At 40.2% G+C, this 26,911-nt stretch overlaps 1 protein-coding gene across 5 annotated transcripts in view; it reads right to left on the bottom strand.

Annotated features, from left to right (window-relative positions):
- The window catches only part of MAP4K3 (mitogen-activated protein kinase kinase kinase kinase 3), a 2,472,041-nt gene that overhangs the window by 1,044,593 nt on the left and 1,400,537 nt on the right, over nucleotides 1–26,911 (bottom strand). The gene's annotated exons all lie outside the window — the stretch shown is intronic.

Genomic DNA, 26,911 nt, shown 5'->3' with positions numbered 1-26,911 from the left:
CCTTGAATCTGAAAAATCCTGGCCCTGCCATTGAAAGTGTTCCCTCATAGCAAGTAAGGTTTCCCCAAAAGAAAATTCTTCAGGAGGAGAGGCAGAAGGAATGGAGTCTTCTGCATCAGAATCCTCATAAGGAGAAAATGGGCCTTCCTGAGGGGCTGAGATATCTGAGTCATCCGAGGAATAGTCTGTAGAAACAGGTTCCGGGGGTTCAGTCCTAGGCCTCTTATCTGGAGGGGGTTGAGAGGCCCTATCTGGGTGAGGTTGGGATCCACTGATCAAAGAAATGAGATCCTCAGCCAGGCTGAGCATTTGGGAACTAGAGGTAGGCCTGTGTGAGGGAGTTTTAGCAGGTAAGGCCTTAGAAGATTTAGCTGCTTTAGCCCTGGAAAAAGCCTTGATAGACATAGATGCAGGGGGTCTAGCAGCCCCACGTGCAGGGGTAGATATGTCTAAAGGAATAGTATCTGACAAATCCTGGGTGCTTGCTTCTGTAGGGGTAATTTCAGTAGCAGATTCAGCCATGCTCTGTGAAGCCTCGGCTATCGGAGGCATGCTTTCGGCCGAAGGAAGAACCGAGGACCCGGTTTCAGCCGAAACCGAGACACTCGCGGTTGGCCTAACCGTGGTTTCAGCCGAAACCGCGGACCGCGAGTGTCGGTCCTTTTCCTTGCGCTTTTTAGCTAATTGTGTAGTCGGAGTCTCCGACGGCATTTTGTATGCAAAAGCGGGACCAAAAAACTCCTCTGCAAACTCCGACCGACGTCTAAGCGTCCGTCGGTTGAAGGAAGCACAGGCTAAACAAGCTGATACATCGTGGTCCGGGCCTAAACAAGGAAGGCAGTAAGAGTGGAAATCCTTATGAGGCATTTGTTTCCCACAAGTTAAACAATTATTTACTTTGTCTGACATCGGCTGAGGCAAGAAAGAGTCCCCAACGGGGTACTTAGCTTTTTAGAAATCTTCGGTAGTAGAAATCTCTGGATCTGACTGACCGGCACTTGCGAACAGCTTCTGCTTCGGGCACCGCACGGCAAGAAAGACCGAGGAAAATGGCGTCGGCTGATGCCTTTATACCACAGCAGCTATGACGTCGAGTGAAGTGCGACATCAGCCGAGGCCAGACCCAGACTTTGGAATCCGGCCGACCGAAGGGCTGCCTGAGGCAGGACAACCCATATGTTAGGACTGCAGATGCATCCTTGAAGGACATCAGTAAACTTTAAACTCCTCCATTGCACTGGAAATAAAATGAGGTGGCTGTTAAGAGTCCCGTATTAGTGGATTTGAAAACAAGTAACATCAACAACTAACTGAAAACAGTTACTCAGTATGTAAACATAACAGTGTTTAGGGCAAGCAAGTAGACATGCCAGTTTTTATTTATTGAATGACTCTGAGAATGTAGTATTTTGTTCCCCCTACCTCAATAAGTAAAAAAACAAGTGACTGTCTGTCTCCGGGTCTAATTGAGTAAGTGTAAGTCACAAACTCAAAGCCTTTCTAACTCCGACCGTATTCTGTAAGCAAGTAAAAAAAAAAACAAAAAAAGTTGTTTAATGGTTAACCGTCCACTGTAGAAAGTAAAATAAGCATCCAAGCACTGTGCTGGTAGTAGTAGTACTGATTGGTTCTTGCTCCCTTTTTCGGGAAAAGAGCGAGAACCAAATCAGTAGCCATACAGCTGTCCATGTCACATACATGACTGCGGACGTAGCAGCCCGACCCCCTTCTGTTTTACTGTGTGGTTAACTGCATAGCCTTCTGGGCATCACACTGATGCCTTCTTCTTTTCTTAATCTGGACTGCAGTCCAGATTTAGATTTAGAGAGATTTATTAAAAAAAAAAAAAAAAATGAAACTCAACGAGCATGCGCAGTCCGAGTTCTGGGTCTGTGCGAGTCAGTCGGATTCGCTTAGAGACTCAGCCGCCAGTAAACATTAAATAATAATTTATAAATATATGTAAATATATATTTTTAAACTGTTCCTTTCAACTGGGGGGGCTGGTCCAATGGCATGAGCCGCCACTGAAAAAGTATGAATTCCTCTAGGTCATGAGCACTTGACTTTGGTGATCTATACACTCCAACAACTGTTGTGTGTTCCAGGGTTGCTCTATTGTCACAGTTACACAATCTATAGTACTGGTGTTATCATTGAACATGCAATAATCAGAGGGTTCATGACTATCTTTAATCTCCATCATAACACCTCCACCTGATTTTTTTGTTACAATAAAAACATTTATACCTTGACAGAACTGGTTTCCAATCATTGTTCTTTAAGCATGTTTCAAAATCAATCTTCTGGAAAAGAGCACATTTTTCCAGTAAAAAAACTTTATCATCAATGAATGCTGCTATCTGTGGACTGTTAAATTTTCGACCTGGCAAAAATCCTGCCTAGTGTTTGTCAAATATTGCAAAATATCTGCTGCAAAAATTCTCTTCTCTGATCTTGACAAATGCATGCCATCCTGTCTGAACACATGTGCCCATAACTAGGCTTGGACACACATTTCCATTTTTAAAACAGGACATTTTTTCCATGTAGGTATTTACCCAAAAAAATCTTTTCATTCACAGTGACATGACTATCTTATCTATATGTAATTTGTGAAAAATATACCCTAACACCAGTACAAGCTATACTATCTAAGATGGTTGCAAATTCACTACTAACAGTCAGAGTCCTTGAAGATGAGATCATTTGTACCAACATAAATAAAAACAGATCCATACTTCCTTACATTAAGGTGTTCCAAGGTTGCCTGATATCTTCTACTTTTGTTCCTGGCAAGCATAACACTACTCGACCTTCATTATTATCTCTGCAAACTAAGAATCAGTTCCTCTAGTAATAGAATCTCCAATTACAAGAATGTTTTTTTTCTGACCAGATCTGAAAAATATTCAACTTCTAATACAGTAATATCTGCTCTATCTATTGTTACAAAGGAATGAGCTTCATCACCATTAGTCTTATTAACCCCACTGTTTTCATTGCATATTAAATTTGCAAGCATACAATTCTCCTGAAGCTAGTTTGTACATCCACGACTTGAGCTGTGTAGTCAACATCTGTCTTTCTCTTCTTTTTTTCTTACAGTAGTGTTCTTCAATCCTTCCATGTTCAATTTTGACTTCTTCCTTTTTGTCTGCCTCTTGCCTCTTTTTTTCTACCTTCTCTTTTGGAAAAAAATTATGCCTTTTTCTGCAGACAGAAGGTTTTCTGACAGAAAAATGTTATCATTCCCTGTAATCTGTGTGTTAACAAAACAGTGTCCTTTTTAGAATATATTCTCTTTACTTTAGACATTTATCAGTTTCTTTTTCTTCCTTATTTGTTGTGAACTTCTTCCTTTATTTTTTTTTTTTGTTTTCTTCTAAACACTCTGAATACTTGCATCCAGAATTCCATAGTTGTCAGGGGCATCATATTGTTTCATGCGGGCTGAATGGTCTTTACAGACAATAGACATGTCATTTCCTAAATGTGTTCTACTTGTTCTTTGCCTAACATTACTTATCTTACCGGTCCAGTCATTAATATATGTAACACCAGTTCTCCAAGCCATGCCACTTGCACAAGCGCAATCATCACTAGTAAGTCTAGATTTACTTCTAATAATGGTAAGCAAATCATCCAACTTTTTACATGAGGAACACAGATCAGTTCTCTAATTATCTCAATATATAAAACTTCTTGTTTTGCTATTCTTTACTGCATTCAAATAATTTTACATTTTAACATTTACACACAACCTTACACAGTCCAGTTATGTGACATCACCTGATGTACATTAAAACCAGACAAACTAATGGATTTGATATAACTTTGTTACATGCAACTGTCACACGGATTCCAATCCTGCAAGATGCAAACATGTTGGACACCTAATACTCTTCTTTCAGTCTGAATCAGCCATAAACAGTATGAACAAGAACACACCTTAACAAATTTGTTAGGCTCTAAATACACTATTGTTTAACACAACAAGTAAGACAACAATATGACTTAAATGCACTTCGAAGGCTTAGTCTTTACTATATTCCCTAACTGCATTTTAAAACACAGTAAGCCAATCCATTTGAACTGAAAAAGACGTATCTTCAACATGTTCTTATCAAATAAATGTAAATATGCTAATTATGTACAAGTTATACATTTTTCAATAACGATTTTTTGGCAGTGTGACTCTCTTATCCGGATAACCCATTGTTTTCAATAAATTCAGTCACTGTTGGGGATGTTACTGATGTCCATTTCTTTACAATCACTTTCTTAGTAACTATAACAATAACAAAACTGAGTATTCCAGTTTAATACATTTTAATATGCTAGTAAGAAACACATTGTAGCAATTCCTAAATACTTTTTTCCAACTTTCCTGTAAATTGCCTAAGTCAGCATTAAGACAACCCAAACCTGAATGTGACCAAAAATATGTTCCCAAAAACCAGGTATTCCTTATTACACCTCCAACAATGAGAGTATGCATTTGGAAACATACTTCTCAATCTTTTGGGAGTACAAAAATGCTTTTGCACACAAGTTAAAATTCTAAATTTTCTAGATTTGGTGGCATATCTCAAATAGCACATCCAATTCCAAGTTCTCTTCCATATCTTCATCTAGCTTTGTACTCTATTCCTTACTCACTTCATCCATTATCACTATATCTGATGTCCTTAAAATAGTTCTTGCCTAACTAACCAGACTCCTAACCAAGGTAAACTCCTCCCTTGCTTCTAATAATAAAGCTATCATTAAAACAGCTGAGCCCTTGAAATATTCCTCTGAATCCACTAGCTTTTAGCTTCATAAAGCAAAACTTTTAAAATTCAGACTTAAAAATAGGTACTTCAAATGTCTGTCACACATGGAACCAAGTACTCTCATCTAAATCAAACCTCAACTGTTTTCAAAATTAAAATTACTATTAATTTTCCAATCTTTACAGTTTCTTCAACCTATTCACCTTTTATTCGTAATTTTCTACTTCCAACAGGCAGTAGCAATGTTGACCAGGAGTTGCCCTTGTAAAATCAGTTCACTAAGTTACTACTACTGCAGCTTAAACTTACATAAGGAGGATCAGATCTCTTAGCATAATACAGCCATAAAAAAATATATCAAACAAACCCATGTTTGCAGCAGTTATACCTACTATTTACCATTTAGTTTCATAGCCAGGCATAAACTAAATTATATTTTCACACCACTTCAAACACAAATAAGAATCAGAGACATTTAAACCCTTACTGCTCCTTTAAAACTGTCAAGTTATTCCATGACAACTACGTCATGCTATATCTTATCGAATATAATCTTGGATCATAATTTTAACAGCATTTAGAAATTTGTTAAGATATTGACCATGAAAGCTTGAAATGCATATAGTAACAATGGAAGCACAGAAAGTGCAAATCATGAACCCCATTTGCCATTTCCAATCCATTCATTTCTCTTACAAAAGTCGACATTCAGCCTTTTAACTCATCATATGTTTTGCTAATAGATTTTTCCCAGACTATGTCCTAACTAGACTAGGGTTGTCACCTTTTCAAATGGCCAAAGTGGGACATTTTTGGGACACACATCAGATTTTACAGGCCGACACATACCCACGGTCAGTACAAAGGATAGAACTTTACTATTTTGCCTAAATAAAAGCTTATTCTTGTAGCAGTTTAGTTGCTTATTTTGTTTCTTGTAACATTTAGGTATTTTAGATATAGAAATAACTATTTTATGCAACGATTACATAAAATATGGGACATAATTATGTCCTACAATCTCAGGACATTTGCCATTTTTAATATTTTTTGTCAGGACACAACTGCCAAAGAGGGACGGTCCCTTGCAAAGTGGGACAGGTGGTAACCCTAAACTAGACTCTTAAGCACTTGCCAAATCATCATAACTCCTCTCTGATGTCTGACAGGAATTAAATTTACCACTATTGCTCATCTTTGAACTTTACTTACTTTTTAACCAGAAAACATACCAAACTAATTAAAAAGCTCATATAAACCATCTATATACCACAGGGACATAAGATGAAATACTTACATGTATGGATTAAAATGATTATGTTATGACAACTAAGCATATGTGGGAAGGCACTAAACAAAAGATAATATAAAAATGAGAAGATGGATGCTCTTGATTGTGAATATGAACAGCAAGAAATAAGCTGTGAAAATGTTTTAGTCCCCTTAGTTTTATATTCAGATCAGGCATATTTTTTATCAACTGCGGTGGTGGTGCTGCGGTAGCGTTGTCGCCTCACAGTAAGACGCTGTCTGGTTTGATTCTCAGCTAAAGCGTCTTCTTCGTGGAGACATGCGTGAATGGGCGTACCTTCGTTGAAGGTTGTGCGTCAGGGCTGGTAACTCAGCACGTAAAAATCAACTAGCAATCATTAGCGGACCGGAGTTCCACTCTGGCAACCCCTAATCAGGAAAAGCCGAAAGACGCACACAGTAGAAGTTGGGATGATAATTAGAGAGCTGAAGGAATTTATTTGCGAAGAGCAAGAGTTAAGTAGATACAATGATTCTCCTCACAGAGGAAGGTAGTTTAAGATTACCTGATTTGAAGGGATACTTTAAAGCTACCAAATGAAACCTTATATTTGTAACTCAAGCAGAAAGTTCTAAATCAAAGTGAAATAAATTATTATGAAATGGGGGGGGGGGTGTTGAGAAATAAGGAGAGCGGGACTTTGGATTCGGGTCCTTATGGAGAACAACAGCAACCACACAGAATATTATATTCATAACCTAACAGTAGGTATTTTAAGAATTAAGCCAGAATGGAAAAGCAAAATAAATAAAAATGCTGGCAGGCAGAGTTTCACAGGCACAAATCACTCAGGTGATGATAAACCAAAGGTGTATTTAAAGATAAAAATCCACAAGGGAAACAAAAAACGTGAGCACTTTCGTTAAACAAATGTTAACTTCATCAGATGCCATTAAAATGTAAGACAACCATTTATATACATATAAAACTGTGGGTAAGCAGAGAGCGGCAGCTAGCTAAGCAACACTGAGACAGAACATTAAGTAACCCCTTGATAACTGTAATACAGTTACAACTGTTACATCTTAAATACAACTAAAACTTGTGATTAAAAAATAAATTACTAGTCTCATACTTGTGTCATGAATGGTTATAAATAGAATAAAATTAAAACCAAAATCATTTTTAAAAAATCTCATATCACATGTTCACATAATGCTAAAATGTTACCCAAAGCAAAATACATACAAAAGTGCTTGTGCTTAACAAATGTTTTACGGTATTTTGTTCCTTTCTAGGGCTTTTAATTTCAATACAGGAGAGATAGACATCCTGTCAATTATCCCTGGCCATCTATTTGCCTGTAGTAAGATTTGCCACCTTAACTCCTTTAACTCTAACTGAAGTCCCCAAGGCTTTTTGTCACTGATGTCGACATGATCTATTGCCATAAATGTGAAATTGTGGCCAGTGTTGTTTTGAATATGCCTTGCTAAATTCTGGCGTTAAATTTCCTTTCTGTTTTGCCTACATAAAATGCTAGGCATTGGTCACATGTGGCCATGTAGACCACTGCCTTGGAGTGACAGTTATATTTACCTTTTACATAATAGTCTGTACCATTCACTGTAAATTTGCTACCCGATTTCACCTTGTGGCACCAGTTACAAGACTCACATTTGTACATCCCTACATGTCCTGTTCTAGTGTAGTCAATTAATGTTCTGTCTCAGTGTTGCTTAGCTAGCTGCCTCTTTTTGCTTACCCAGAGTTTTATATGTATATAAATGGTTGTCTTACATTTTAATGGTGTCTGATGAAGTTAACATTTGTTTAACGAAAGCGCTCACGTTTTTTGTTTCCCTTGTGGATTTTTATCATTAACTACACCTTTGGTTTACCATCACCGGAGTGATTTGTGCTTGTGAAACTCTGCCTGCCAGCATTTTTATTTTATTTATTTAAAGGAAAAGGAAAACTTTACCAGCAGGGATGAGTATAAGTAAAGGCATAGAGAATAGGCAAGAGGGGTCTGGAATTTACTGGAGGATATCGGCAAAGGAACCAAGAGCAAATAACTACAGAGAGAAAGGTAACTTAGTGGGATAAAGCTAAGAAGTAGTTAAGGCTACAGAATACAGACTACCTTCCCTACCCAAGGACTGATAAAGTATAGACAGATAAAAAGGGATAGGGGAGTGGTAAATGAAAAACTTTTTAGTTGACCCAAGAACAGAAGCTGCTGTTGTTGTTTCTTTCGGCTTATCCCGGTTAGGGGTCGCCACAGCGGAACGCCGGTCCGCTAATGTTTGGTAGTGCATTTGTACGTTCTGGGTTACCAGCCCTGACGCACAACCTTCAACGAAGGCACGCCCATTCACGCATGCCTCCACACAGAAGACGCTCTAGCTGAGAATCGAACAGGACAACGTCTTGCTGTGAGGCGACAACGCTACCGCAGTACCACTAAAATGGATAATTAGTAGGACATATAAAATACTGGGTTTATGTTGTTTGGTCGAAAACACATTTGGTTGAAATTAACTTCACTAAGCACACTTGACTGAAAGCTCACTTCACTGAAAAAACATTTGGTCGAAACTCATTTTGTCGAAAGTAATATATGGCCTTTTCCCAACTGTAGTGCGATCCTAGAGTTAGAATATAAAGTAAGGGGGGGGGGTGTAGCCCCACAGAGTTTGAGTTTATACTGTCTTGTGGAAAGGGTTGTTCATTGCACTTGTCAATATACATGTCTATGGTTTAAAACATTTAAAATAGGTAGGGGGCTATGCCCCCACCCCCCTTACTTTATATTCTAACTCCAGGATCGCACTACAGTGGAGAAAAGGTCATATATAACTTTCAATGAAATGAGTTTTGACCAAATGAGTTTTCAGTGAAGTGAGCTTTCAGTCAAGTGTGCGTAGTCAAGTAAATTTCGACCAAATGTGTTTTCGACCAAACAAAGTAGACCCAAAATATTACATGCTAACTATAGGAATTAATCAGAACAGGTTAGAAAAACTTGGGAAAAAAGAATGGAAAGGAAATTTACAAAGGAACAATGGAGGACATATGCGTGGCTCCCAAGTATGCACGTCCAAAAGGTTTAGGATTTATGCATGGAAGTGTCTGCATAGGTATTTTAATAACCAAGGAAGACTTCAAAGAATTACTCCCTGGGTATATAGCAAATGCTGTAAATGTGATGGGAATGAGAGAGGATATCAGGAACATTTTTTAGAATGTATTGAGTTGGCAGATTAAAACAAAATTCTTATAGAGTACTTCATCGGAAATGTTAGGGGAGCAAATAGTTGCAGTTGTAACTCTTTTGAGATAGGATACAGGAGTCTGATCTGCCTAGCCACAGTAATTTACTAAGTTCAATGCTATGTTGTTGTGTCTTTCGGCTTTTCCCGGTTAGGGGTCGCCACAGTGGAACTCTAGTCCGTTAGTGACTGGCAGTAGATTTTTACATGCCGAGTTGCCGGCCCTGACGCACAACCTTCAACGAAGGTACACCCATTCACGCAGGTCTCCACACAGAAGACGCTCTAGCTGAGAATCGAACAGGACGTCTTACTGTGAGGCAACAATGCTACCGCAGCACCACCACCGCAGTATAATTTCAATGCTATAAGCTGCCAAAATGCAGTTAGTAGAAAAGAGAAACCAAAGTCTAGACCAACTGAAGTACTGACTCTAGCACAATCTAGCACAGCAAATAAGACAACAGGGTGTTGGACCTTTAGACAAAAATAGAGGAGCAAATTGCATAGAAATGCATGAAATATGTGGGAACAATACACGGAGAATAATGTTTACAAGGAGGAGTGAGGTTTATGGGTAGGCAAGAATTGAGCTATTTATATAACATTACAGTGAATTAAAATTGTTACAACTAAAATCATATGTATACTGCATGAAAACAAAGTAAAACATTACAATTTTCTTTATTAGTGTATTTTATTAGTATCCTATTTTAAGATGAGATTATTGAAATAGATGTTTAAAAGACAAAAATCAAACTCTGTCCTGAATTTGTCAGATATAGCCACGCAACATAAGCAAAAATAGAGATTTTTAAATTCTTCATGCCCTATCAACTATCACTTTAAATTCAACTGCCTCATGTTAAGGCTCAATATATAAAGAAAGCAAGACTGGGGACAATGAACACCCTTGCCTCATTTCTCTAGAAAGTCTACTGGGCAAAGACCGCCCTTCATGAATCTCTGCTACAATTACCTTAACAAATTACTTTGTAAATCCAAATTTTGGAAGTACCAGAGTAATGTAAAACCAACTAAATTCAACCAAACTTCTTGTTTTTAAATTATGAAATGTCTGCCCCCACCCACAAACTTACAGTGACTATCTTCAATCATCTGTGGAACACATCTTGCCAGTCCCTCTGTTATAACAGATGCATAACTCATAAACTTGTGTAAAAGGCACATCTGAAGAAGTTAATCATCTACTTGGTACAACAATCCAAGAAGGGAGAATATCAGTAGTCTCCAAAACCATACTAAAAATCTTAGGCAGACATTTATCATTACGAACCTTTCAAAACCTAACTGGTATAACATTACTACATGGTCTTTTGCCTTTCAAAACTGTCTCTACTGCTTCCCAGGTTAATACATTTGCACTGATAAAGCTTTCTCTCTCACAATTTTTTAAACAGATAGAAAACAAATAACCTACAAGCTCTATTTCATATTTATTTTAATAATTTTGAGACTGGAGTAATCATTGCTAATACTGAAAGAACACCCCTAATATCATCATTAGGTCTCCATTAAAATTTGTTCTACCCTCTTTTTAAAATCTACAATAATTCTTTTCAATCTTTGTTGCTTCGACTCAAATTGCTAATACTTTTCGATTTTTGACAATCAGGTGAAAGTACTGACCAACAATTCATGTATAAACTCAATGTTATCTAAATTCCTCAATTTCTTACTTCTTTACTTCCCCTTGCACTGTCAAATCAGCATCACAGATTATTATGCAATTCTAAGAAATGACTACCTCTGTTTCCCAAACCATTATGGATTCATCTTTACTAGGATAATTGTTTACTATTACTGCTATCTCAATTTCTTTTAAAAGAAAAGCCATTCAAACATCAATACCCATTGGCTTTGGTTACCTCATTCAGCTTGCTTTCTAATAAGTGTACCAAACAGTGAATATTTTTTGCCTGGAAGGAAAATACTAGTGTCCTTCCAAACAAACTGGAACTAATGCATAGTATACAAACAAAAGGCACATGATCAAAGACTGCAATAAGATGAATCTTTACTGTCTTAACTAAACATGTTCAGTAGTAAAGTACACCTTATCAATTCAATGATTGTATTTTGTACATATGTGAATAAAAAATATACTGTATTGTCTTAGACTCATATGAACAACAGTATGACTTCTCACCTTAATGCAAGGACTCAAACATTTCCCCAGTCAGACTGTATTTGTGGTAACACTCCAGTTGCCCAGTACACCATTATATCTTCTTGAAAAAAAGTACAGTTGTGTACACTTACCATAAATATAGATGTTCGAGTGTATTCACTGTTGCAGTCATCACATTTGGGTTATCTGCTTGCAGGTAGCCATCAGTCGGCCTGATTATCAAAGTCTTGGGTCCTGCGTCAGTTGTTGTCTCATCTTCCATGACGTCAGGTAGTCAGGGGTATAAAGCATGCAGCCGATGCCATTTTATAAGTTTTTCTTGCCCCAGATGTGAGGTGCCCCCATAATGGGAAGCAATTATATACAAGGTTACACCTCCAACAAAAAGCAAATACACCAGAAAGCTTTAAGCATAGTCAAAAGGAATAGAGGAATAGTCAACAGATGTCAGGGGGCTGGAGGGAGGGTAACCAGGACTGCAACAGTCAATACACTTGAACATCTACATTTATGGTAAGTGTACACAACTGTACTATGTTCTTCATGTTTCACTGTTGCAGTCATCACATTTGGGTAGATTCCCAAAGCTAAGGTTGGGAGAAGGCAATTTAGATAGCATTAAGACTGGCTAAGAGGCCCTGCAAGACTGCAGTGGCAAAGCCAGCTCTGAATTTAGAAAAAATTGGCAAGTGGTAATGCTTGGTGAAGGCATATACAGAACTCTAGGTAGCAGCTTCTACAATGTCCTTGGTAGGGACACCTCTGAGAAAGGCTGTAGAGGTAGATGCAGCCCTGGTTGAATGTGGTCTTATCCTCTGTGGGGTAGGTTTTCCATGGTGCTTATAGTAGAAATAAATGCAATGGCCTATCCATTTAGAAATTGTTTGCTTTGAAATGGCCTTCCCCTCTGCTCCTGCAGCAAATGCCACCAGCAGCTGTTCAGATTATCTGAGAGGCTTAGTCCTGCCCAATTAAAATCTAAGTTGTCTGTGCACGTCCAAGGAGTGCAGAATTCATTCCCCTTTGTTCTGTGGATTAGAAAAGAAGGTTGGCAAATGAATGGACTGATTAAGGGCCACACCGGATACCACCTTGGGCATAAATGAGGGATTGGTCCTGAGGGACACCCTGTCCGCATGAAAGATGATGAAAGGCATCACTGCCATGAGGGCCTATAATTCAGGCACCCTTCTTGCTGATGGCTAGAAGGAAGGCTGTTTTCCAAGAAAGGAATTTCAACTCTGCACTTGCAGCTGGCTCAAAGGGAGGAATAGTGAGCTTGTCCAATACAAAGTTAAGGTCCCAGGCTGGAGTAGGGGCTCTCCTGGGTGGTCTTAAGTTTTTGGCCCCTCTGAGAAATTGCTTCAGCAGTGGATGAGAGAAGAGGGGTGGTTCTGTGTTGTAATGTGCCGAAATGGCTGAGGCATGAATTTTGATGTAAGAAAAGGAAAGGCCCTTGTGAAGCATCTCAGTTAAGTATTGAAGAATATGAGGTAAATTGGGTACTGCTGTGCCCATCCCCTGGGTTTGGCTCCAGGAACAGAATCTTTTTCATTATTCAGCATAGGATTTTCTAGTACTAGGCCTCCTTGCCTCCAGAATGACATCCATCACTTGCTTACTGAGGGATGGTAATGGAGAGGTCATGTAATTAGCCAGGCTACAAGGTTCAAGGTTTGAAGCTGTGGGTGCAGAATCTGGCCCTCCTGCTGGGACAGAAGGGCAGGGGTCTGAGGCACGTGCCATGGTGCCAGCAGTGGTGGCAGATTAGCTGTACTATACAAGTCTACTCTAACAATAACAACTGACACCCAACAGCCACACCTGTTTGGCAATGCAGAAATTCTCATCACCAAACTAATAATAAACAAAATAAATGTAGATACATTTGTCTGCATTTATATACCATTTATATACCACCCGGCAAGAATGACAATACCCTAGAAAATATCCTACATTGGCTAGCTTCTAACTATCACCAGGAAACCATTGTCTTGGGGGACTTTAACACTGATTGGAACACCTGTTGCTCTGAATCTCCCTCCATCCATATAAACCTCCACGGGTTTACTTAGATCATTTCCAGCCCCACTAGATTCAACAAAAATAGAGTCAAAGATAGTATCCTTGATTGGATAATTATAACAGCCACCCCCAAAAGTACAAGCCAGGAACACTACCCGATGATCTAAGTGACCACTGCCTTACCTATATTACTAGGCTCAAAGCCGACATTCCCAACCAGCCCACCTATAAAACTATAAGAAATGTCAGGATCTTAAACCTTGACAACTTCCAAAATGAACTCAAAGCATGTAACTGAACTGTCTTGAAACAATTCCCATTACAAGAGGATTACTTCAATACCAGATTCCTTGCTATCCTTAACCACCATGTTCCTACCCGTACCATTCATGTAAAAACTAAAGTTGCACAGTGGCTATCTAAAGAAACAAACACCAAAATTACACTAAGAAACAATGCCTGGGCCAGGTGGCATGCTACCAAAGCCCCACTGGACCAAGTAAGATATCAGCAGCTAAGAAATGAGACCAGATCCAGAAAAAAGGAGGTCATTGTCCCACTGTACTCATCCCTCATTAGACCCATTATAGAATACAATGCCCCATTTGGTATGTACCTCTCAAGACATCTTTAACAACTGGAAAGGCCTCAGAAATACCTCGCTAAAAGAATCACAGGCCTAAAGCAGATGCCCTACGCTGACCGCCTTAAAAAACTCCAGCTATACTCTGTCGCATATCGTCTACTCAGAGGTGATCTCTGCTTAACATACAAGGCCATGTCAAACCCAGAGCTGTTGGACATGCTACACTTAAAGAAATCCCAATCCCTCAGAGCTACACGCTCCAGGGATCTAAACCTTGTCATCACAATAAACAAAACATGCTGGAGGGATAGGTTCCTGATCCAGAGACTCCCCAGACTCTGGAATAGATTGCCCATACATGTCAAGCAGAGTGCCTCTTTGGACCTCTTCAAGAGGAACCTTGACGATTGGATGGGAGAAAGGAAATTCACCCCAGGGATCACATCAGTCGCCCTGCTAGACAGGGGTCCAGGAAAGTAAATAATGTGGGAAGAAATAGCCAGGGAATTGTTATGGCTAGGCTTGTATAGGCCCTAGGGCTGATAGCCTAGTACCAACCTATGAACCTATGAACCTATGAACCAAAAAATCTCATCATTCTAAACAAAAAAAAAACCACTACACCCTCCTGCAACAAAAATACCAGCTAAAACCTCAAAAGTTCTGCATTGGAGTTAACAATCTTCTCCACCCAGGCCGTTCCACCACTGCTACTCCATCAGGTGCCCTTGATAAATCCCCTGTAGAAATCGCAAACACCTTCAATTCCTTCTTTACTGAAGCAATCCAGTCTCTAGCTACCCATCTCACTCCATCAGACACAAACACCAGCTCTGTCACATCTAGCCCAGATTCACCCAACACAGCTTTACCTTCCAAACCATACCTACTAACTTAATCTGGACCTTACTTAAAAAGCTAAAACTACTAGACTAGCTGCCGACCACCTCCCTGCTGAATATCTTCAAAAAGCTGCATATGCCATAGCACTTCCCATTTCTATCCTGATTAACAGATCCATCTTGGAGAAAGCCATCCTAGCAATATAGAAAATATCGGTTTACCTTCATAAACTCGAATCACAGTGGTTCGAGTGCTCATATGAGTGACTCGAAACCACAAAAGTGAAAATGTCGATAGTTCTTAATGTTCGAAAAACAGCAAATTGAAAAGCAGATTTTTTTCTACTGTTTTTCGAACATTAATGTCGAACAACCCCCCCCCCCCCCACACACACACACACACTTTATTATTCTAACTCCGAGATTGCACTACAGTGGGGAAAGGAACCATTTCCCGGTCCCCACTATAGTGCAATCCGCCCCACAATGCCGAATGTGCAATGAGCGAATGTCACTGTTCATTCGCTCATTGCATATTCAAACCTATTTTCTTTCGGCGTTTGCAAAATTTGCAAACAGCCTTTCAAAAACTTGCTGTTCGCCCGACTGTGTAATGCCTTTATAAATGTAAACCAAAAATATCACATGTAATACCTCTCCATAAAGGAGGTAGTTCCACAGAACTATTTAACTTTAGACCTATAGCCATTCTTTCACCACTAGCTAAAATCATGGAAAGATGCATACACAAACAAATCATGCACTTTCTTATACAAAACAGACAACTCGCTGACTCTCAGCACGTCTTTAGGCCATTCCACAGTACCACCACGGCTCTCCTGTCTTTCTCTAATGTCATCAGTCTTAATCGTAACAACAACAAACTATCCTCAGCACTCTTTCTAGATCTCTCAAAAGCTTTTGATATGGTCAATCATCAGCTACTGCTCAAAACCCTACAATCCATCGGTTTAGACCGACAAGCAATAAAATGGTTTCACTCCTACCTAAACGGTAGACAGCAGGTTGTCTTATGGCAGAGCAAGCTGTCATCCCAACTCCCTCTAACCCTAGGTGTCCCACAGGACTTCATACTAGGTCCCCTTCTTTTCTCAATCTTTATCAATGATCTACACACCACCATCCCAGGAGCCACCTGCATCCAATATGCAGATAACTCAACACTAATATGCTCTGCCTCCTCTCCAACACAGCTACTATCCCTAACCCAGACCACTTTCAGCACTGTAGAAACACGGTTAGCTAATCGCCGCCTGCTTCTAAAGCCTAATAAAACCAAGCTGCTACTTTTCTCCCCTAACCGTATAATTTCTCCTCCTTCCTTCAACATTAAATCTAGCAATGACACCACTATCTCCCTTGATGACCATACTAAGCTTCTAGGCATAATAATAAACAACCTTAAATTTGATAAATATGTGAATCACGCTATTAAGTCCATCAACAAAAAACTTGGCTCCCTGTACAGAGCCAAACCTTTCCTCACCCCCCCTAGCTAGGGTAGCTATTGCAAGATCACACGTCCTCTCTACCCTTATGTATGCCTCCCCTGTACTCACCAAGCTATCCAAAACCGATCTCAATAAATTATCAGGATGTTATAATCATATAGCCAGATTCGCTACTGTCATGGCTTTTAGGACTCATCATTGTCAGAACCTAAAAGCACTAGGATGGCTAGAATTTCCTACCCTTCTGCAGTTCAACCAGCTTACAGTAGCGCATAAAATACTCCAGCAACCGGAAAACACCCCTGTCCTCAAAAATATTCTCACCCCTCATAGTGCCTCGAGGCCACTACGCTCAACTGATAAAGTAATGATACTGACCCAAAAATCCAACAACTCTGCAGGCGATGATATATTTGCCAAAGCAATCAGTAAAATCTGGAATCTACTCCCTACTACCATTACCAAGGAAACCTCACTACCCCTATTTAAAAGAGAACTCAAAAAATACCTCATAGCTCATTGGCTGTGCTCTTGTTCTAAACCTGATTAACAACTTCGCTAAAACATGTCTTGTTACCCAACCTGCTGTTTAGCTAATTATTCATGCCTCATAGTATATGAAAGTCTGCACATTGTGAATTATGACATCTGCTTGTATCCTTTGTTCACATTTTGATATGTTTCTGCAAATCATATGCAAGTCTGCACATTGTGTATAATGATACCCGCTTGTATCCTTTGTCTATACTTTTGATATGTTTACTGAATTTATAACTCCTCTTCTTTGTATGTGGAGCTGCTTTTCTCCCCGGGGCTCCCCTGAAAATGGACATGTATCCAGTCGGACTATCCCAGTCAACAAATGTAAAATAAATAAATAAAATACATGTTTGTGTGTAATTTCTTACATTACTTTTAACAGAATTTTTTTCATTTAATTATGTATTCTGCCATCCCTAGTACTGTAACCAGTGTGTTTTGTTATCTGAATACTTCATAATCAGATAGATATCCTGACTGAAATTACTGCAGAAGTATTCATAACAGATGGGTTGGCATCTGCTGATATTCAGCCAGAGGGTAGTAAAGCTTTACCATCTTGAGGGTGTACGTCTGTATGATGACTTCAGCTCGTTGCCACAGGGGTATACAATTGGATGTGCAAGCAAGATCTTCAAACTATCTTGCCGCCACAGCATGAACACAGGTCTCTGCACCTGGACTGTTACCATTTGGTCATTTGATACTGTAGTGTCAGATTCAGATACATGCCCTGTTTGGTATCCTTTCTTTCTACCCTTTTGACTGTGTATCAACTGTTATTAGATGTCAGCTAGGAGGGGTAAGTTCAAGTGTTGTAGGCAAATGCTGTACAAGGACTTGCATACCAAGTGCCTGTTCTGTCTAGACATCGAACATAGCTACAAATCCTGTTCCCTTTGTCAGTCTTTTGTTCCTAAAACTATGTAGTTGAGGCCCCTCCACTAGTAATACCTTTTTTTTGAGACCTCCAGCGCTTGAAACTCTTAGCTCTCTCTAACATGTCAGAATTCCCAGAAGTCAGCCTTCCTCCCAAGAAGAAACTTAAAAGGCCCAGACAGGATTCGTCTTCCATAGTCTCCAAACTGAACATATCCATTGAAGTGATTGAACTCGCTGTACGTCAGACTTCATCTCAAGAGCCCACTACCATGACCCTGCAGGAGGCTGCATGGCTCCTGAGGCCTTGCAGATGACTGAATCCTCCAATGAACCATACCTCATTATTTTAGAGGGCCCAAGCAGAATCCCTCAGATCCTATAATGGGAAGAGTTCCACCAACACTTACTGAAATGCACCAAGGTTCCAAACCACCCAAGCAGGTACAGGTGGACATCAACTCTAAAAAGAAAAAAAAAAAAAATTAAACACATTACATCCCCTTCAGCTTCCTGGAGAAAAAGAATAGACAGATTTTTCTCAGGGGGGTTATTTAAAAGCAATATGTCCCTGAAGCCTCCATCCTTTGTGACCAAGCTTATATAGGCTACCCCACAAAAACAGGCATTGGATGGATTTATTCCTCTTCCAAGGGGGAACCACAGGCAGAAGCAGACCATTTCTTGGACAACTCCTCACAGCTACATTCTCACATGCAGCTCTTTTCTAACAAAGGAGACCCTCTCTCCTGATTCCCCCTGGGAAGAGGCTTCCTTGAGAAAAACAAAGCAAAGTTTTATTAAGCACTCCAAATGGCAATCTAAACATGTCAGAGGTGCAAAACAGGTACTAAAATCTTTAGCAGACGAGCACTCCTGCATCACCTCCGGTCCCCACTATGCTGTAGGTATATCTGGACCCCTTTCAAGCCAATGCCTCCACATCTGATTCTCAACCTCCAGCACCCAAAAGGGTAGACGTGTCCTATAAAGTTCCCGATGAACTTAAGTACCTATACAAAAATCCTGTAGCAGATCTTGTTGCAGTTTCCCTGACCACAGTTAAGCCTTCCAAGCTGCTTTCCAGTACTAATGCACTTCCTACTGATAAGGAGAGTTGGGCAATGGATAGGTGGGGTAACAAAATATACATGCCCTCCACTCTAGCTTTCAGAGCCATTAACTATCAAACTCAAATGACTAAATACTTAATCTCTGTGCTTCAGTCCTTGAGTAAGGCCATCTCAGTGCCTCAGACACCAGACTCAAAATAACATATGCAGACCCGTGCGGCCTAGGATTCACAAATAGCCAGACAATAGCATTAAATGCAGCTATGATGCTATGGATGTTTCTTCCAGGGCAGGCAACTGCTACTAGCTCTGTCAGCAGGCAGTATGCTTGGCTGTGAGTACAACCTATTCCTGAAGATTTCAAGTCTAAACTTTCAGACTCTCCTCTGGATAACAACCTTCTGTTTGACCCGCAGGCTGGCAGTCTTTTCAAAACATTACAAGAACAAGGCAAAACAAAGAGACAGCCATCAGACTCTTCGCTCTACAGTTTCTAGGCATCACAGAAATAAACTAGCAAAATCTACTTCCTTTGCTGAGAGGGACTCAAGGCCCTCTCACAAGCAAAGGAAACCCTAGAGGAAAAGATTTCCAGATAAACCATAGAGGGATGCCACGTTAGTAAAGCCTCAATTTGGTAGCAGGCCTCTGTGACTACCTTCCCTTTCTCTTCCTCCCCACCCTTAGCTCCCCCGCCACTCCCCATCTCAGGAAGACTTTCCCTCCTTCTCTCTCTCTCTCTCTCTCCCATTCTGGGAAACAGTGACCTCAGACAAATGGGTCCTGAACATTATCAAGGAATGCTATGCTATGACATGGGAAAGCATTCCCTCTCTAAGGGGAATGCTCCTGCCTCCAACCAGCCAGACTCACCTGCTGGACGCTATCATCCAAGACTTACTAATATAGGGAACCATACAGGAGGCCCCCTTAACCTTAAGAAAAGGGTTCTAGTTGAGAATCTTTCTTGTTCTAAGAAAGAGTTAATGGAGACCCATTCTGGACCTCTCTTGACTAAACACTTTCTTGAAGGTCCCCACTTTCAAAATTCTTTCTTGGCACACTCTCCTGCCCTTCCTTCTTCCTCAGCCTTTCCTGCTATCCAGAGACCTAAAGGATGCCTATCTGCACACTTTCATCTGCCCTTCCTGCAGAAAATTTCTCAGGTTCTTTACTGGATCATCACTTTTTCAGTTTACTGCTTTGCCCTTTGGTCTCATTACAGCTCCAAGGGTTTTCACATAGTATTTAGCTCCAGTGGTGTTTTTTTTCCACACTCAGGGCATATGAATCTTCTTCTAATCCAGGGTCTGTCCAAGGACACCCTCCCCTCAAGCATCTTCATTGAACTGTACATCTCCTGACTCTTTGGGGGTTTACCATCAATTCCAAAAAAAATTAATCTCAATTCCACCTAGGACCTTATCCTTCTGGGCTGCAGATTGGACACTTCCACTATGGATGCCTTTATCCCTCAGGAGAAAGCTGCCACCCTAGCCAACTACTTAAGAATACCACCAAGACCCATAACATGGCAAGAGAGATCAGAAGGACTTTGGGGTTCATGGCTGCAGCAATCCCTATGTTTTTTATTACCAGACTACACATGAGAAAAATACAGTGGCATCTGAAATTGGTGTGTTCCCAACACTCACACCCTCTCAATACCCTTAACTCACTTCTGCCCTACATCAAGAAGGAAATTCTTAGGTTGAGCAATCAGGTCACTCTCAACCCAGGTCTTCCATTCACCCCAGCCCCACACAACCAAGTCCTGTTCATAGCCACCTCAGACAGGGCATGAGCAGCTTGGACAGGAGCCCATGAAGTTCAGGGGGAGTGGCCCGCCCACCTGGTCAAACACCACATCAACCTAAAAGAAATTAGGGCACATCTGCAGACCTTCTCACACCTCTGGAAGCCAGGCACTCTGCTGGTGTACACAGACAACACCACACTGATGTGGTACATATTTGTTTGTTTATTAGTCTTTTGTTAACCGGGTTGGTCCACTTGTCTGGGAGCCCATTTTCAGTGGAGACCTGAGAAGAAAAGCTCAAAAACAAAATTATAAAAATAGCAATAACAATAACGAGTTACATTACAAGTCCAAAAAAATATGAGAATACATATGAAAAAAACATTGAAGCCTTAGTGGAAATTACTAAAAGTATAACCATTCAGAAAAAGTACCGCAATGAACTGATAGAAGAGAATATTACACGTGGTGCTAAAGAAAAGGGAAAAAATTAACTGAGTAACAGATAAAACTTAAGAGTAATATTTATATCTAGTCTAAGTAGGAAGAATGGAAAGGAGAAAATTAATAGAAAAGTTAATATCGAGAGGAGGGAACAGGGGTGAGGGGGATGATGGTGAAAGAAAAGTTAAATAATAAGAAAGCTCAGTGGTGCTACTCAGGGTTAGCAGGACTAATGATTATAAGGTTACATAAAAAAATAAGGAGAGGAAATAGGTTGTAGTCTGACTTAATGGGGAGCAGTAATTAGGTAGGGAGATGACATTTGCAGGAGGGAGAGTTGGCAAGGCAGCTTATCAATTCTTTCTTGAAAAGGAAAGAAGACTGGATAGACTGTATATTAGTTGGGAGTTTGTTCCAGGTTTGAGATATGGAGCATTTATATAGTATGCAGTAATCTGCCTATAGTTCTATTAAGCCTGTAGGTGTTAAGTAGCACTTGGTCAGTGCTACGAAGAGATCGTCCAGATTTGTAAAGGGATAGGAGGGTAGACAGGGAGGGACAGTCTGTAGGTTTGTAAAGTAGAGTGTGCACCATCTGGAGCTGTGAAAGTTACAGCAGTTGAGGGAATTTGGGCCAGTGTACTTGTTTAAGGGTGAGGCAGTGATGGAGTTTGTAAGGGAGATTACAGGCAAATCTGGCTATCTGGTTGTAGGTCTGTTCCAGTTTTGTCAAGATATTTGCTTAGATATGTGTAAAAATAGGAGAAGCATACAGTACGGAATGGAGGAGATAGGCTTGGGCGAGAATTGTCCTAGAAGTGATGGATAAGAATATTTTGTGTCTATACAGTAGACCTAGTTTTTGATTGGTCTTTTTTAATGGCTTGTTGGATATGATGGTCAAATTTCAGTTGGTCATCAACTGTAATTCCTAGAAGTTTAGTAGAGGAGTCGGTATAAACATTGGTGTTGTCTAAGAAAGAGAGACTGAAAGAAGTTTTAAGGTGGGACATAGACTTTGGGAGGAAAAGAAGTTTTCTTTCGGTTAAGGATGAGTCGGTTTTCAGTTAGCCAGTGTTCAATGGTATTAAAGGAAGTCTATGTGAGGTCAGTGGGATTATCGGACAAGGTGATAAGGGTAGAATCCTCAGTGTACTGGATTAGTGATGAGGAGCTACAGGCAGAGCGAAGATGGTTAGTAAAGATATTAAAGAGAAGGGGGCCTAGGCTGTATCCTCGGGGAACGCCTGTTTGGATAGTTAAGAAGAGTGAGTAGGAAGCCTGCCATTTAACAGACTGTTGTCTATTGTTGAGGTAGCTAGTGAACCATAGAATGGTAGAAGTGAAGAGGTTTAGTTCAATTAGTTTAGGGAGGGAGACTGTGTCAAAAGCTCTGGAGAGGTCAGGGAAGAGACAGATACCAGATTATTGTTATCTCTTCCTTCTGCTACTGTCTGGGTGAAATACAGAACGGCTGTGGATGTGTTGTGGTGAGGTCTAAATCAATGCTGGGAGGGGGTAAAGAGGTCTTCCTGAAGTAGGTAGGTAAGAATTTGTTTATGAATACATTTTTTGAGAATTTATGAGAGTGGGGTGAGGATGGCTATTGGTGGGTAGTTGGAAGGGTCGATGGAGTTACCTCCTTTGTGAAGTGGAATTGTAATAGAAGGATTTCCAGATTTCAGGGACTGAGGATTCTTTGATGGAATGGTTGATAAGAATTGAGACGGACATGCTATAGAACTGGCAGCTAGTTTGAGAAACTGGAGAGGAAGTTTGTCAAAAGAGTGTGAGCATGGTTTAAGTTTTAGCAAAAGGGATTTAATATAGGCAGTGGAAAAAGGTTTCAGGGAGAAGGACGAATGGAGGTAGGTGGTGGATGGGGGGGTTGGTGGCTGTTTTTGGTTATCAGGGGGAGTTAGTTTTCTGATACTATATGAAGTAGTTGTTTAGAAGAGTGGTGGTTTCAAATGGTGTACTGTTAGGCAAGGGGTTGGGGGTAGAGGATTTCCCTGGATTGAGTATATTGTTCACAGTGTGCCAAAATTTGTTTGGGTTAGAAAACTGGGTGGATTGGGATTCCTGATTTTATGTTGTTCTGAACAATAAGCTTTTTTAGTGATCTTTCTTAGTTCTTTATATTTGAGGAGAGGAGAAGATTTTGACTTAGTCCATTGCTTCCAGGTGCTGTCTCTAAGTTTCATAGTGGAAATGGTAGCTTTAGAGAGCCAGGGAACGGGACTAGATTTGATCCTAATTTTCCTAATGGGAGCTACAGCATTTAGTATGTTTAGGAAAATACCGCTGAATTCAAGAACAGCATCATTTACAGGAAGGTTATACAGGTGAGACCAATTGACCTGGCAAAGCTAATTGCTGAAAGTATCTGCATTGAAGCTGGCCAGGTTGTGGCAATTTCTATAGAGGTGGGTTTTAGGGGTTTGAGAAAGTAGTCTTAGTATTGACACAGGGAGGTTTATCACTTAAAGAGTCTGGTAAAGTAGTGGGATTGTGGTATTGATTAGGGTGGGAAGTTAAGATCCAATCAAGTGTGAAGCTGGAGTTTTTGTTTATGCAGGTAAGAGAAGAAATAAGTTGACTGAAGCAGAAAAAGTTAATACTAAAGCTAGGGGAACTGGGGGAGAGATTAATCCAATCAATATTGACGTTGTCTAGTATGATTTTCTCATATGGTATATGTTTTGAGATCCAGGATAAGATATATTCCAGAATTGGAATATTGTTGCCAGGGGCTATGTAGATAGATACTATGGCCATTTTTTTTTGTAGGTTAAGGTGACAGTTAAGAAAGATAAGTTCTGCTTGGAAGAAGTCAGCAACAAAAACAAACAGGGAAACATAAGATTCTACCCTTTGTGCAAGTGAGCACAGGAGTTCAAACACCTTGCTTCCCACCTGGAATCTGACACTTACTGCAATATATATTCCTTTTCAAAAAAATGTGGAGGCAGACTCTCTGAGCAAGTACACGGAGGTCCCTCACAAATGGACTTTGAATAGAAAGGTCTTCAAAGCTATTATGCTCTGGTGGGAAACACTACAGATATACCTTTTTGCTTCCTGGGAACATCACCAACTTCCTTTTTTCTGCACTAGAAATCTGTCTCCACTAGCCTGGAAGACAGACGCTTTCTCCTTCCACTGGACAGGGAAGTTCCTCTATGCATACACTTCTCTGCTTCCAAAACTATGGCACAAGGTCCAGAAGGACGCTACAAATCTTCTGCTTCTGGCCCCTTCTATCTAAGACAGCAACGATTTCCTTTCCTGTTTCATCTGTCAAAGAGACATACCTGGACAATCTCTTACAAACAGATCTCATCACTCAGCAGAAGGGGGCAGCTTCATCATCCCAATCTGACCTTCCTCAGTCTCACTCTCTGGATGATAGGAATTTAATCCCTGAAAGACATTTTTCTCTGAAGAGGTGATTCAGGTTCTACAAGAAGGAAACCCAATACTGGGAAATCTTACATGGCCAAGTGGAAAACATTCACTGCTTGCTGCCATAAAAACAAACTGCAACCCCCTTTGTCAGACATTAACACTGTACTTCAATACCTGTGTGAGCTACTACATTCTGGTTTGGTATATTCATCCATTAAAACCCACTTATCCTCTATCAATGCATGCTTAGCTTTGGTGCCCCCTCTCATGTCCAGGACAGAGGTAAAACTTTTTCTGAGAGGGACTTTTCATCTTAAACCTCCAAGGAAGCCTATCACCCTGCTATGAGACCTAAGCTTTGTGCTGGAAACATCTTATTTTGCCCCCTTTTGTGCCACCAGCATCTGCAATCTTAAAATTTTAGCACATGGAAAATGTTTTTTTTTCTTCTGACCCTCACCTCAGCTTGCAGAGTTTCTGAACTTCATGCTCTCATGGCCATTGCCCCTTTTCTCATCTTCCATAAACATACAATAAGCCTTAAGGCAAGTCCTTCCTTCATGCATAAAGTAGTTAATGAGCTGACCCTCAACCAGGCCATCACCCTGCCAACTTTCTTCCCCAATCCACAAAACGGGGGTTGGGGAATGAATCTTACAATCTTTAGACATTCAAAACCAATTGATGTTTTACCTGGATAAAACAAAGGATATCAGGAAAACATATCAGCTGTTTATCCCCTTCATGGACTCCAAGTTGAACCAACCAATTTCTAAACAAATTATTGCATCTCGGATTTCAAAGGCCATCTCCTTCTACAATTCAAACCATTGAAAACTTTGCCCTCCTGCTCGAAAGCACATTCTACTAAGGCAGTAACTTCATCTGGTGCCTTCTTCAAGGGGTGGATACCAGATCCATTTAAGAAGCTGCCAAATGGTCTTCTGTACACACCTTCACTGAACACATTAAGACAGACAACTTTCACTAGACCCAGGGTGGCTTTTGTTAGAACAGTTTTGTCTGGTCTCCTGGATTCTACTGCATCACTTTAGTCTTCTACCCATCTTCTCTCTACAGCTCTGAGAATAACCCATCTGTTATGAATACTGCAATAGTGACTTCAGTCAGGACATAGTCCAGTTTTGTAAGAATTTACCATAGCAGTAAGATGCCCTACAGATCACTGTCACAGTATTGTTTCCCTCCCTCATTATATCCCCTACTCTTTTTCTTCTTACACACACCCACTGTATAACATCATTTTTGAGGGACAGTTTACTTTCCTGTTCAAACCATGTCCTGCCTAGTTGACCAGTCTCCTCTCTCAGTTGTCTTCAGGCTGCTGGCTTGGAGACAGTCTGAGGATTTTGGGCATACCTCTGTTTATATACCACTACACTGACAAGCTGAGGTCATCATCTGGATGTACACTCTCAGAAGGTAAAACTTTGGTACCCCAGTCTGATGTTAGCAGGCAATAACCTACCTCTTATTAATACTGCCACAGTGAGCAATAGGGCATCTACTGCTATGGTAAGTTTTTATAAAACTGTATTTTACTCAACTTTAACCATTTACTTCCACTGGAGTTCAAGTTTTCATCACTACGGTTATATGGTTCAGAATAAGGGGTGGGAGGTTGGCATAACGGTTAAGATATTTACCTTACAGACAAAAGGTGCAGGGTTTGATTCTCACATGGGCTAATTGCCTAGGCTTAAAATGGTCCACAAGGGCAGTTAGCCTTGTACTAATCGATGAACCTATGAACACTGCTATTGATATATTTGGCCTACTTAGCTTGCTTAGTATTTCCACAAACTGGGGAGTCATACATGTTCTTCTTACAACTCATTATTGGTATTCAACTTAAAAAAAATTGTGTTTTTATGGTTTTATTAAAGAAAGTCTGTTTATCTGCTATATAAATCCTTCACTAGCAGGAAGTTATAGCTCAAAGAACTGGGTAGAATGTGCTTCAGCTCTGTAAATAAGACTTTCAGAAAAGGGGAAGTCCCTGCAATTACAACATTATCAGTACCCCCTTACCTCAAAAACCCTGTGGTGAGAGATTTGGGTACACAGGTTGACAGCAACCTTAACTTTGATCTCCATGTGTCCACAGTGGTAAGTGTAAATCAATATGTATGTATGTATACCTTTAAGAAGCTTTCCATGGGCTTGCACAAGTGTATAAATATGGAGCATGTGCAAGCCCGACTGCCATTTTGTAGTAAGCTGTTGAGATGCAAGCATGCATGTCTGTGTAGTCTGTCAGTTAATCAGCTTGTTTATATTTTATGTTGCTCCTATCCAGCCTGATGTGTTTCTATATAATAAAGCATATAAATGAACCACCCTGCCTGTTCGTCTTGAATGATAACATAGGATGAGCGATATAGTGTCAGAATGGGATCCAGAAT

This window comes from Protopterus annectens, chromosome 1.part2 (assembly GCF_019279795.1).
Source record: "Protopterus annectens isolate FY-2018-M chromosome 1.part2, PAN1.0, whole genome shotgun sequence".
Taxonomy (NCBI): Eukaryota; Metazoa; Chordata; order Ceratodontiformes; family Protopteridae; genus Protopterus; species Protopterus annectens.
The sequence above is the reverse complement of the archived record's forward strand: the minus strand, read 5'-3'. Positions and strand labels throughout refer to the sequence as shown.